The sequence below is a fragment of the Octodon degus genome, unplaced genomic scaffold, assembly GCF_000260255.1.
Source record: "Octodon degus isolate 3935 unplaced genomic scaffold, OctDeg1.0 scaffold00068, whole genome shotgun sequence".
In the NCBI taxonomy this organism is placed as follows: domain Eukaryota; kingdom Metazoa; phylum Chordata; class Mammalia; order Rodentia; family Octodontidae; genus Octodon; species Octodon degus.
Genome location: NW_004524644.1, coordinates 7,508,097 through 7,523,415, shown reverse-complemented (window position 1 = coordinate 7,523,415; position 15,319 = coordinate 7,508,097).

The following is a 15,319-nucleotide window of genomic DNA, read 5'->3' as shown; positions in this document are numbered from 1 at the left end:
GTCAACTTTGTTTCCTCACCTGTTCTTTCCATAATGGCCCAGATTCTAAAAAATGCAAATAATTAAACACCTACTAAATTTAATTTTATGAATCTGTTAAAATTTTTTGTTTCTGTAGAACTGGGGATTGAATACAAAGCCTCACCTGCATTAGGCAAGTGTTGCAATATTAAAGTTACAGCTCCAGCCCTGACATTAATTTTCTAAATTTTAAAGTTTATTTTTAAATTCCATTATGGTATTCTAATATTATTCAGTATTGTGAAATATTATAAATTTGGCCTTTGACAAGAAACCTTCCAAGTTTACAGAGAACTGCCTAAATATATGCTTAGTGTGAAGTCTCTGATGACAATTACTGATGATTCTGAGGCAGGCAAGTAAATTTTTTCTTTAGAAATATGTGCTTTGTTTCTAAAGGAGAGATGAGAATAAAACTGAATTTAATTTAAGTGGAGGTGCCATTTAGGAGTGATGAGGCACCAGGAGTGACGCCGGCGCTTGCAGATGACAGTAGAGTCGAGCATTAGGAAGCGGTGCTCCAACAGCACCTCGGAAAAGCCTAAGTGATGCTTCTAGGGTATAACTAATTTTATAATAATGTCAAAATAATACTTCCAAGAAGTGACCAGTGAAAGAAGTTGCCTGTTGCTTTATTCATTTTAATAGGCATGGTTTAAAAAATTCTTTTAATACATACTGTAATCCCATGTTTTACACTGTGTGTCCTAGAGGAAGATTCCCTAGGAATTCAGAAAAAAATATTATTAAGAGAATGGATGCTCGTTTTTTGCACAAGGGGGAAGGGGAACTTGTGAGGAAAAGGAACAGCAAGCGTTTGTTCCCAGCTGTACCCCACTCTTGGCTTGACCCCTAGGGGCAGAGTCTGGGGCATAAACTACACTACAGTTGCCCTCTGTGAAGCAATCAGGACAACTCTGAACCTGTGGTCTATTGGTCACTGATGATGGAGAATCAGTTGAAGGATAATGAACAAGTGAAAATAGTACCATGTCTGGAAAAGAGGAAAGGCAACATTTACAGTACATTTCCAGGCAGAGGTCTGTTCTATTTTTAGAGGCCCTGCTGCCAGACGCTACCCAGAGAAGATGCCTAAGAAAATCCCTTCAGATGACTCCAACTATCCCTGTTACCTCCATGTTGAGGTACTCATCAAACCAAACTAACAGAAACCACATAGAGTGAAGACAGTCTGTGGTCTCAGGATGTGTGCAACTATAGACTTGTGAGCAAAATAAATGTGTGTGTTTTTCTGAGTCACCAAAGTTTGGGGGTTGGCTTGCAATGCAGGCCCAGAAAATAGAACACAGAGATTCTTAAACTGATTCAAAATTTCACTTCACATATGAAAATTCTGTAATAGCCTTGAACATGCTATTGAAATTCTCTTGAAATTCTGGTTTAAAAACTGGAAATTCCCAATTTTTACCTCATTTCACCTTTTTAGGAAAAATAAACTGCATATGTGTGGGGTTGTAGGTGTGGTGTGGTTACCTACAAATGTGCTTAATAGATGTTTCAGATATTATGCAGAGCCATATTCTAGTATTTGAAGCTGTTTCAATAGAACTGCCTCAGTCTACCCAAAGGTCATCTTTGCTAGCAAATGCATTCTTTACATATATTTCATTGGTTGATCATATGATAAGTTTTTGATATTATGATCTCGTAAGAAACCTGTGGCACTTTCTTCCCTGGTTCCTGACACAAAGCATCTAAAATTCTTAGTTTTTTCAAAGTGATGCATGTGAAAGGAATGTCTTTGTTGTTTGTCATAAACCCTTTTCAACCATAACTGAATTTCACTGAGGGAGCAACTTGTAATGGGCACCTAGGAATCTTCAAATTGCCAGCAGAACCAAAGATTAGAGGGTTGAGAAGGAGCTATTCATTGTCCTAAGCAACAACTGCCTTGATTTAATCAATCGTGTCTGTCCGGTGAACTCCTATAAACCCTTTAATGCTGGAGATCAGAGACTAGGCAGCTCTGGATTCTTTCAGATCTTACACTACATACCTTTGCTTCTGGCTGTTCATCTGTATCCTTAAAAGGATCAATCATAAAAAAGAAACTCATAAAATTACATAAAGTCTTTCTCTAGTTTCTGAGAACTGTTAGAGCAAATGCTTAAGCTTGAGGAGAGAGCTGTGAAAACATCTAATTTGTAATCAAGTCAGACCAAGTAAAGGTAACTTGGGAGCCAATACTTACACTTCATATTTGAAGGCTGGGTGATCTCAGAGTGCTGAGCCCTTAACCTGTAGGCTCTTTGTTGATTCTGAATATAATGCTACAACTAAATTAAATGGTAGGACACACAGTTTGCATCCACTGAGAATTGGAAAATTACTTGGTCTGGAAATCTCACACTTTTGATGTTAGGAGAATGAGCACAGAGACTTTCTTTAAACCTAAACATAATTGTCTTCAACTAAATATAGTTCTTATAAGGCATGAAGTTAAGCTCAATGTGGTTTATATATAATCTCAGGAGATATCTAATCTTCCTTTAAAAAGGAAAGTAGAATTAACCTGGAGTGGAATTGATATTTTTCATGAAATTTAATCCATAATTGTATTCACAGAAATTTGTACAGCTGCTTAAGAGGAAGAATGATAGTTCATTGTTAACTTTTGTTAGCATTATATTTTGGAAAATTCTTTGTACAAATTTGCATTTGTTATGTCACTTGACCTCACAAAATTTCCATGATGAATAATGGAAAATCCTACTTCACAGTTAAAAGAACAGTGTTTACTGTTAAAAAGTTTAAAAGTCAGTGTATAACGAATTGGAAATTTAAAACAGAATTTGATTACTAACCCAATATCATCATTACAAAGTTCAGTGACTCCTTATTGAGTTGTAAAAAGAGAACTCCAATCTAGATACATTTTGTGTCATGAAGGATTTCTTAAATTACTTCAAGTTTCAATTATTCTTCTTTTGTCTTTAATGGAAGAACATGCAGATATCAAACTTGAAAGTTCCTAACTTGCAAAAAGGAATGGGACAACAAAAGTTATTTTGTTTTTTATATGATAAGACTAATGGTACCATTTCAACTAACATATGGAAGAAATTTCCAGCAGTCATTGGGATACAGAATTGGAAAAGAACAATTCCTGCTAATTGGCACATAATAATTGTATGTATCCATGAAGTATAATGTGATAATTCAATACATGTGTACAATAAGCAATAAAATTATTAAAGAAGTGACTTCATAAAATTGCTTTATAATTTTATAAATGTATTTATAAAATGTATTTAGCCAAAGTTTCATGACATTGTGTTCTAAAAATCTACTCCCAATATTTTCTTCTTTTTATCCCAGAATATTTACCTTCTTATCTATTTTAGATTAGCAGATTTATGTCAGAAACTTATTGTAAAATATTACTGGTACTTTTAATTATTTTAATTCTATTTAATTTGTGTATAAAATTAACATTAAGTATAATATACAAAGGCTTAAGGAGAAAAGATATACACAAATCTACCAGGGGCCAGGGAGATGGCTCAGTGGAATAAGCGCTTCCCTGGCAAATGCAAGGGCCTGAGTTCAATCCCCAGTTCTACAAAAAACAAAAAAAAAAAAAAGAAAAAAAAATTAAAAAAACCACAAATCTACCAGGGTGTCAATGTACCTTACATGATTATAAAAATGTCTGATATCTTTGTTCTGATATGTGAATATTTATTACTGTAGCAAAAAAAAAAAAAAAAATGCCCCCAGTCAGTCTGGTAGTTATCCAGGTAATAGCTCCTTTTACAAATTGTGTTACGTCTGTCTCCTATAAAACGTTTGTAACTGTGATGCATAGCTTGTCACTATGATGCATATTGCAAGAACCAATCAAAGACAGCCAAGTACTCCACCTCTATACTTTCGCTTTGCAAGAGACTCCATAAAATCTTCTCTCCCTGAGCCTTTGGGATCTGACATTTTGAGGAACAATTGATTCCTAGTCAGTAAACATCCAATGTTAAATAAATCCACCTTCAAATAAATATTTGGTGTCATTTTGATGTTTCTGCTTGCCACTGCATTACCAGCTTGTAATAAGCTTGGAAATCTTGCATCTTTAAAATTTGTTAAAATCTCAGAATTTCATCAGTGAGATATGTCTTCACATGCTTAATTTTTTAACAAAACCTCTAACACCTACCCCCTCTGTGCATTAGACTTTTTTGCTATTTACGGGGCAAGGTGAATATTTTCAGGGGCAGCCTATAAATGTCATTTCCAGTCTGACACCTGTAATAACTTTCCAGATTTTAGTTCAGAGACAAGTTTATCAGCTTGGCTTGCCATCCTTGAAACTACGTTGTTAAAGTGAAAAATCTGAAGTTGCTTCATAGCTCCGCTCCCTTCAAGTGCCTTCTACTAATATTAATCCTATTTTTATTCAATGCCAATTTGAATCTCTCTTGTACATGACTTCATCAAAGTACAATAGTATCTAGATTAACAAGATAGCCACAGTTCAGCAGCCAGACTCAGGCAGTTGAGTTCATTATGTGTCCAGATAAAATCTAGAGAAAATTCAGTAGTTGGATAGTCTATGAGACACATATATTGTAGAAGTGTAGCAGTTATCTACTACTTTATGGACTTCTTCACAGCACTGCTAGGCATAATAAATTCAGATAAAAGGCAGCAAGAGATAACATTCCTGAAGTAATCTCAGAGGACTCCTATGCTCTGTAGCATAAGAGCTGACCATAGTGCGGACTATTAGGCATGATCTTCTTGAGTTAAGTGTTTCTAACTCAGACTAAAGAGGTTTCATGAATGAATGGAAGGTTGAGTACTTAGATTTTTATAAAATATTGCAGTATTAAAAGGTTCCTTTCTAAAAACTACTTCAATTTTTAAAAATCTCAAAATATTAAAATGCTTTATCAGAATAGTGCAATGAAAAACAAGGTATTTTATTTTTTCTAATACTCATGAGGATGCTTCAAAGTCATATGTAATTCCATTCATTGTAATTGAGGGCAATAGTTTTAATTATGTACCAATGAAATTTTCAAAATTGTTTATTGGCAAAGAAGTTACTTAGAAATTTTACTTCCAGGGCCAGGGAGATGACTCAGTGGAATAAGTGCTTCCCTGGCAAGCACAGGGCCTGAGTTTGATCCCCAGTTCCACCAGAAAAAAAAAAGAAATTTTACTTCTAGTTGTATATGGATCAGTATCTCCAATATCAGTGCAAGTCACTTAATCCTTATACTCTTTACTTTATAGATAAATAGATAGATAGACCAAAATAGTCTTTACTTTGCTTTTTACTTGTATTAACAAAGAACATCTGTGTTGATAAACACAAAAACATACATACATACATACAAATATGCTCCCCATGACTTGCCTATAAACAAAATGTTTCAAAAGAGAAATAGACAGGTTTTAATTATATATATATATATATATATATATATAATTTTAAGATAATTATATATATGTGTGTGTATATATATATACACACACATATACATATACATAAATTTAAAGTAACAAAAGGTATACTGAAACTGAATGATGGAACAATAATGATCTGAGCAGTTGGTCAAAACTAATAATTAAAAAATTGATGGATACATTTTAAACAACAAAAGAAAGAAACTGAATGTTATAACTTAATATTTTATAAGTTTCATTGTTACCTAAAAAACAGTGATCAATGTGTATGACAGATATGTACTAATAAAATGAAGTTAAAAATTAAATTGTGAATGATCTAGCACATGCATACCTTAAGGAAACTGAATTTTCATGGATCTTAGTGCCTTATTTTTCTTTTATATTACAGTTCTTTAAGTTTGAAATCAAAAAAGACACTAAATGTTAGTTTACTTTCAACATAGTGCTATCTCTATGAATGGTAATGGATTAGAAATGCAGCACCTCATCTAGTTTCCCATCAATGTAATACAAATTAAAGTGCTATCTTTTTTACTATCATAACCTAAAATTTAAAACATATACATAAAGTACTTTGCCAATTGAACCAGATAAATGTTAACTTTAAACAATTAATAATATATATTGGGGCATGGATATAAAAAAATAAAAACTAAAATAAATTAGATGCTTTGTAAAAGTCTTACTCTAACATTCTCAAATAAAATTTCTCCAGTATAATAAAAATACACTTATGATACATATGAAATTGTTATAAAATATACTATATGATAATGTTCCCACTAACAGTGTTGTTTGTCATATGAGTTCCCAATTTCTGTGAATGGGCATGAATGTTGAACTGTTCTTCATCTTCAGAACTGACTGGTCATCATTAGCTGTTTCAGCATCCAGACCTTGAGTTACAAGGATCATGACCTTCTCAGGGGAAGGACAATGAACCTGAAAATAATCTATTCAAATATTTCATGCTGTCAGAGACCAAGACTCTAGTAATTGTATCTTGGTTTAACTGTGACAGGTCTAGATTTTCAGATTTTGAAAGTAAAAAAGTTAAAGGAAGAGGATATTAGAAATACTATGGGTGTGTCCTTCTACTCAGATCCAGGTATGTCTTAAGCTAAGCAAACAAAAACAAATCAAATAAACAAAGTAACCCAAAACTTACATGTTAATAAAAGATAAATGTCTTAACACAAACGATAAAAAGATAAGTGCTTTAGTAATCATAATACATACTGCCAATTCATGAATGGAACCCATTCACCTTGCCACGTTTTCTCAGGGTCCAGTTCCAACCACAGAATAAAATGTACATATTCTTGTGTAAAATAAGTTTTGTTTTTTGGGTTATTTTTCTGGTGGAGCTGGGGATTGAACTCCTGAACTCAGACCCTTGTGCTTGCCAGGGAAGCTCTTATTCCACTGAGCCATCTCCCCAGCCCCTAAAGTAAGTATCTTTGTACACATGAAATTTCAAAATGAAAACTATGAATTATTTCTTTTAAAGAGACTGTTAGGACCAGGGATATAGCTCAGTAGCATAGTACCTACCTGGCAAATATAGATCCTAAGTTTTATCCCTGATCTAAGTTTTATTCCTGATGAAAGAGAGAGAGAGAGAGAGAGAGAGAGAGAGAGAGAGAGAGAGAGAGAGAGAGAGAGAGCGAGACAGAAACAGAGAGAGACACTACTAATATATGTGTGAAGAATTTAACTGGCACCCTACACAGTCATGCTAAGCTTATAGGAGAAAATATGTTATTTTAGGGAACTTTATGAGCTTAAAACTGAAGAATAACAAACAATTTGAGTTCATTCTTGACCTATGGTGTTACATCAAATAATCAAAAGCATATTTTGAATTCTAAGACTAAAGTACTAGATACCAGATTTTTTTTTGCCATGTAAATCATTTGTTTCATTAAAGCACCTTCAGAGAATAATAGTTACATCATGTAGAATTTGCTACTAAGCCTTTAATATCATAAATCATTCACGAACATTTCAATCGCCACCATTGTCTAGATAGACAGATAGGAGAGAGAGAGAAAAACGTAGAGCTAAAATTGTTTTAGTTGCTTAAGACAACTGTCAAAGCTTCCTGATGAGCAAGCTTTTTTCTTTTTACAGAATATTCTGGTAAAAACCGACTATAAAGTCCTCGTAAGTACATCCTTTGTGGGTTGCAACCTGTACTAATCAAAGTCAGCAGGGATCAAGCATATCTCTGTAAATCTCAGTATTCTTATTGTAAAATGAAGAGTGTGATTAACCTCACCACTTCTAAGATCAAATTTGACTCTGGTATTCTCCTCTGGAATTGAAACACATTTGAGGAATTGGATACCCTTTCTATTCACGTGGGAAAATATCACATTCATTCTTGTGAAAACACACTGATGTCAAGGAAAACATTGAAATTCTATCGCAGCTTAAGAAAGGAAATAAATGGGAATAATCAACCATGTAATAGTTCCCAAAATCTTGAATCTAATTCTCAAAAGTCAGTACTTCAATTCTTCAGTCCTTTCCAAGCAGAATTACCTAACTGGATGGATATTTCTTGTTCCAATTTTATTTCTCAGAACTTAACAGATATCTAGTTCCTATGTCATGATTTTAATATTGACTTGAAGAATATTGTATTTTCCTTGGCAAATATTTCACAGGAGAAAGATTCAAATTATCAATTATCATGAAAGCACAAAATATGAAAATGAAAATAGAAAATCTGAGTTTAAATACACTTGTTTCAGAAATAAACTAATTATTCTTTAAAGAAACAAAACTACTCCCAAAAGAATATTAGAAAAAGGTATTCTTAGAAAAACTAGTACACCAGTTATGTATATTTAACAAGTTTTTTCTGAGAAAACTTATGTTAGTTTTGTAATTAATGTGATCATGAATGCATAGCGCACATTAGTAGTGGAAATTAATGTTCATAGTATAATTCATGAATATTAAAATATTTAAATTAAATAATTATGTTTGCGCATCCCTCCATTTTATTTCATTTTTAGCAATGGCATTATTTGTTACTGTGCTTTTTTTCCCCTGTATTTTAGGGAAGTGTCTACAGGGTGTTCAGGGTTTCACTACTAGATTGGACTCCTAGTGATTCTCCTGTTTAAAGCCTCCCAAGTGCTGGTAGTACAGGCGTGTGCCACCACACCCAGTCTCAATTGCTATCTCAGTGTACCCTGGGGATGGGGCCTGGCATGGCAGGCCTGAGATGGGACAACCATCCCCTGTACCTTCTTGCAGGTGCTTTAATCTGCTAAACTACTTGGCTGGTCCTGCATTTCTTTTTAAAGGTAGATATATAAATAAAATTTTCAATTCCATGTTACATGTAGAATTTTCAGATTCCTTAACATATAATCTATTTTTATTTAACAATTTTATTTAATTTTAAAAAGAATACAAAATGTCAGAAATAAAAAGACCATTAGAAATGATACAGAATTTCACGAAATGAAATAATAGGAATTTGACAATGATTATTGTATTACATAGCTATCTTCTAATTAGTTGTTTGGATTACCAGATATAAACAGGCAAAATTGATTAAATACAAAATGTTACAAGAAATTCAAAAGAATGATTAAAAAATTAAAAAAATAAACATTAACTACTTCTTTCTGTAGATGCTGTGAAATTGAAAGAATCTAATAAATGGGATAGAAAAACTTGGATGAGGAAAAGGACAAAAGTAGGGAAAAATATATTCATGTCTTTATGCAGGACAGCCTGGATAACTCTACTGACTTCTGCTGGTCTAACACATAATCTTTATAAAAGTGTAGCATATTTCCACATTTTCTTGAAAAATTTTAGTATAGACCTTTTTTTTTTTTTCAACTTCTAAGTTTAATTTGGGCTTATCTGTTCTTTCTGAAGGTGTAATATCCAGAGTTTAGAGTAGCAGACTATTAGGAAGAAGTTTTAATAAAATCAAATGAACTCAGTTCATTAAAAGAAAATCAAAAAATATAAGACAATAGTTAAAAATACTTTTGGCTCAGTATTTTATATACAGTATGTTTTATTTGAATATTATGCTGTAGTCAGATAAACAAGTTAATTAAATGATTTGTTTGTTTTTAGGGATTCATATATCAAAATGTCTCCTCTAACAAGGATACATCTTATATTTTATCATAATTACAGATAAATAATATTTAATAAACAGATATTCAAGAAGTATATATCGAATGTCTTATACAACAGATCAATGTCTTAAATAAAATTATACCGACTCAGCATGCCCAAGACCACCTCCCAGTTAGACCCCAGGATGGCCATGATTGTGGGACCATCCAACTGCTCCCCGTGTCCCAGAAGCCTCCTCACCAGACTCCAGGCTTGGTGGGTGTATGAGTCCATCCACCTGTTTGTTATGCACAAGACCCCTCTCCAGTCAGACCCCAGGTCCCGCATCAGGCCTCCTGTGGAACCTTGCAGCAGAACTTCCTGCAGAGAGTGTAGGAGCCAGACATACCCAGCTAATCCAGGAGCTGAACATCTTACTGGAGTGGCACAGTGGGTTCATCTCTATAAGCTGCAGCAGAAGAAAGCTGAGCACAGCAGCCAAACCAAAGCCATGTGCATCTGGACAAGTTCAGAGTTGGTAGATCCAGACTTGGTAAGCTGAGACACGTTTCTGGACCCATAGGTAACCAAGTGAAGGATCTGCCTGGAAGACCCCTGGTACATTAAAGGGAGTGGATTAGACAGAATTTAGTGGAGCTAACTTAAATACAAATTCCCAATTTAATATTGTCTTAGCTGCACAGACATAATTTTTGCTCTTACTGTCGAAAATAAAAACCCATTAGTTACAAAACTTTGTCAACTGCTAAATATCACTACCCATTATTAGTGTTCATAATTGTAGTTCTACAAAAGTGAAACTGGCTTAACCATATAATCTCTTGGGTAAGAATTTCAGTAGGTGCTAAGGTTATAACTGCACCAAAGCTTTACACCAAAGATCAGAGGACAATGCTATACAAAATGACAAAGAAAAGGAGCAATATACAAACTTAGGACTCAAGCCCATCCACAACAAATGCAGGAGACACAAGCACAGAAGTAATTGGGAATCACACAATTGAAATGCCTGCATTAATAGTGTCTGAAGTAAAGAAACAATGACAGAAATATATAGAGGAAATCAGATCAGAAATAAACTATGAAACGAGAAATCTCTGAATTAATAACATCAGAAGTAAATAATCAACTGAAGAAACATAGAGGAAAGCAGATCAAAAATAATTTCTGAAGTAAAAAAGAAAGGGTAAGTATAAAAAAAGAATTAATAAGTGCTTCTAAAAAAGACACATAAAAAATTAGAGTATGAAAAAACAATGGAAGCCTTGAATGAGTAATACAGGAAAGAAATAGATTGCATGAAGCACAAAGAGATATCTCAATCATAAACTTGAAAAACTGTTTGAATGAAAGCGAAGAAGAGTTCCAGATTTTGAAGACACCATTTCACCTAGTGAAAAGGTAAGAAAAGATCCCTTAAACACAACTAGGATGCAGGAAAAAATAATTCATCATCTTCAGGACAATACAAAGGTGAACAACATGAGACGAATAGGCACCAATGAGAAAGAAGGAGTCAACACAAACAATATAAAAAGAATATGGGTAAAGTAATAGCAGAAAACTTCCCAAATAGGGAGAAACAATCCGACATGCTGGTAACTGAAGCATATAGAATTCCAAATAACATCAAGCCAATTAAAAATACACTCAGATATATAATAGTCAAGATACCAGAAACACAGCACAAGAACAATATGCTAAAAGCTGCTAGAGGAAACAAACAAATCACATTTATTTATTTATTTATTTTAAATTTTATTTACTTATCTTGTGTGTGTGTGTGTGTGTGTGTGTGTGTTTGTGTGTGTGTGTGTGTGTATGTGGCCAGCTCAGCCCACCGGGGGTGGGGCTGGCTGGCATGTGGTGCTGGGGGGTTGAATCGTGGTCCCCGTGCTTTGCTAAGCTTATTCTAAGTAGATGCTTTAGACCACTGAGCCATCTCACCAGCCCCACATATCACATTTAAAGGAAAACTCTGTTCCATGTTCTTCTTGCCTTCATGGTTTGTGAAGAGAAGTCAGCCGTAATTCTAATGGGTTTTCCTACAAATCACATTTAAAGGAAAACCCATTAGAATTACGGCCAACTTCTCTTCACAAACCATGAAGGCAAGAAGAGCATGGAACAGAGTACTTCAAGTCCTGCATGAAAAAATTTCCAGTCAAGAGTACTATACCATACAAAACTCTCTTTCAAGTTTGATGAAGAAGTGAAATACTTCCATGACAAAGAACAACTAAAGAATTTCACAATGACAAAGCCAACCCTACAAAGACTACTAAACGATGTTCTAGAAAGGGACCAAAAAGACCAGAACTCCATGCATGAGAACAGAAAGAAACCAGCAAATAGGGCAAACAATTCAACAAGACAAAAAGGTTTAAACAACAGTAGGTAAGTAACATGTCAATCATAAGTCAATACATCTCAGTTATAACCATCAATGTAAATGGAATCAGTTCACCAGTTAAAAGGAATAGACCAGCATGGTGGATTAGGAAGAAAAATCCAGGGGCTGTGAAGATGACTCAGTAGAATAAGCGCTTGCCTGGCAAACACAAGGGCCTGAGTTCAATCCCTGGCTCTGCCAAAACAAGATAAAACAAAACAAAACAGAACAAAACAAAAAAAAAAAAAAAAAGAAGAGAGAAAAATCTAAAAATCTTCTGTATACAAGAAACACTTGTATACAGTGTTTCATAACTCATAAAGAAATTCATAAGCTAAAAGTCAATGCATGGAAAACAATAATACATGTCCTAGCACTTCAAAGAAAAGCAGAATTAGCAATCCTGTTTTTAGACACTCTCAAATTCAAACCAAGAGTGATCAAATGAAATAAGAAGGCCACTACATACTGGCTATGGGAAAAATCCAAGAGGAAGAGATAACACTCACAAATGTATACACACCAAACATGGGAGACCCCAACTATATAAGACAAATCTTAATAGTCATGAAAAATCGCATATCCAACACCTCCATCTTAACAAGAGAACTTAATGCCCATTATCTCAAAAATATAGGTTAGGCAGACAAAAAATTAGCAAAGAAGTAACAGAACTGAACCAGAATAAAAAACAAATGGACTTACTGGACATATTCAGAGTGTTCCACCCAACCACACCTAACACACATTTTTTTTTCACCTACACATGGGACATTTTCTAAAATAGATCACATACTAGTCCATTGGTCATGCTTAAGTATATGCAAGTAAACAATATGCATTGTATTAATTATTGTAACTGTCCTACTAACCTGTTTTAAAACTGTCTCATTGTTACTTCTTTCTCAATATAAATAATATTAAAAAAATAAAATAAAAGAGAAAAAAAGAGAAAGCAATTAGCAGAACTGCCAAATAAAAGGTAAGATGCCCAGTTAAATTTGTATTCATATAAATAAAAGATAGCTAGTATAAGGATGTTCCAAATATTGTATGAGACATACTTATATTAGAAGTTATTTAAATTTTAAAAAATAAAATTTAAAATTAAATTAAATTAAATTCATCTATTGCTTTATAGAAGCATTTTATTTTATTGCAGATGTATTTTTTCTATTACTAAGCCCTTTAATTTTTTCAATATCTGGTATAAAACTAAAGGTATGAGTTGAATATCTCTTTTAAAACACACAAATACACAGATACATCATATGAGAAATAGCTAATATACCTAGCACTGCCTGAAGATGTATTTGTGAGACTTTGGTCCTATTTCTTTGAGTGCACGATGATAGCATATGAAGAACGATTTGTCTATTGGCATCAGCACCCTGGTTCAAATCATTCTTTTTTCAGTTTCCAAGTATCCCATCTGACCTTTGTGGCAATTCATCTTAAAAAATGATAAGCAGTATGTTGTGTTTCTTATCAGAAATATAGATGCAAAAGGCATATTACAAAGGATGAGAAATGTAACTACATGTTGCAATCTATTTCTTATGTAGGTCATTCTCTTTGATCCTCACTTGAAAGCATTACCATTTCCAGGAGATGTTACAAAAAAAATGCAATTACCATCACGTCTCAGTTAGAGGAGCTTATAGTATTAAGGGTTCATCATATTTTTCTCTCTTCCTCTTTTCCCATCTAAAAAGCCGTGGTACACGGTGACAGGCCAAGGAGGTGAGATTTTTTTCTTTTCCATTATGACTTTTCCTTAGCTTTTTTAAAAAAGAACTTGTGAGTAGAACTTTTTAAAAGAACTCTTAAAAATAAAGGAAGGACGCTTATTCTTCTACTGAACAAAGAAGTGTAATTAGGCAATCCAGTATGACCACTAAACAGTAATACTGACATCATTGTGGTAATCAATAACTTTGTCCAAAATAGTTTTTTTTTTCAAAGAAGAAAAGCCCACAACACTTGAAATTCTTCAAATTTAAATGCTACTAATGTTTTGAATTTGAATATCTATAAAAGACATTCAAAATAATTTTTCATTGAAGCTTCTTAATTTATTCTTTATTAGAGTAAGATATTATTATTCATAGTTTATCAATAGGGAGGTAGGGGCAGGCAGTAGTGATAAGAATTTCCAAGGTCATCAAGTTGGAGTTAATGGGTATATTAAAATTAGATGTTTGTCTCTTGCAACCTAAGCTGCTAAGTAGACTATTTAATGCTTGGAAAAAGTAATTACATGCTTGGAATGTCCAAAATAAAAAGCATAATTTTGTTAGCCTTCAGAATTATGGTGGAATTGTATCAAAAATGCCTTTTTCAATTTCTGGAGCTGTTTTTATTTCAGGTTTCTTTTGCCAATCTCATAAATATTTTGACATTCTATCATCTCAAATTCACAAAAAAGAAGGGATATGAGATATGTATGTCTGTTCTCCAAATCCTTTATTTTTAATATCCAACTATTTGGTCCAAAAGTATAATTGGAAGTAATTAAAATATTTTGTATATATAATATTGATTATAACTAATGCAAGTTTTAAGCTGTGTTGTTATGCTTTATAACATATAATTTGAAATACTACACTTTGAGAAATTCTATCTTCCTTCTTGACTTATATATCCCATTTAAAAATGTCTCTAACTTTTATGATCTTCAGTTACTTCATCAAAACTGGTAAAGAAAGAACTATCCAACATTTATTAACTAATTAATAAGCTTAATAAATTATATAACTTATCAACTGATTGTTCATTTAAACTGATTGAGAGCTTATATTTGAGAAAACAAAGCTCATTAAATTACCCAATAATATGACCTCCCCTGTTCACAATAAGAGATTATCAAGTTCCTTTGAAAATAGTGCAGAAGATAGTGCAGCACTATTACATTAAAAATTTTAATTTCAAGTAATCTTCAATGTTAATGTCACATCTGTAAACATTTAGGCTTAGGTCAGTGTCTACAGTTTTTTCTGACCTATACCAAGTACTCAGCTCTCTCTCTATAGACCCCTGAGAATGACATAAACTAAAACATGTTACCTATTCATTATTTGCCTTTTTTTATTTAACTACTAGAGTCTTTTACAAAGTTGGCATCAAATCAAGTATTAGATCAAAATATTATACTATGTGCTACTAAAGTCAAACCAAAATAGAAAATCTAATACTTTAACAAATACAAAAACAGATAATGTCATAGAATGGGTTTAGAAGGTTAAAAAGCATAGTAAGACATACAGGATGAATTTCCATTATCAATTTTTTGATCTCCATTTCTATAACTCAGTAATAAGTATATTTCTTCTCCACAATAACATGTAACACTAT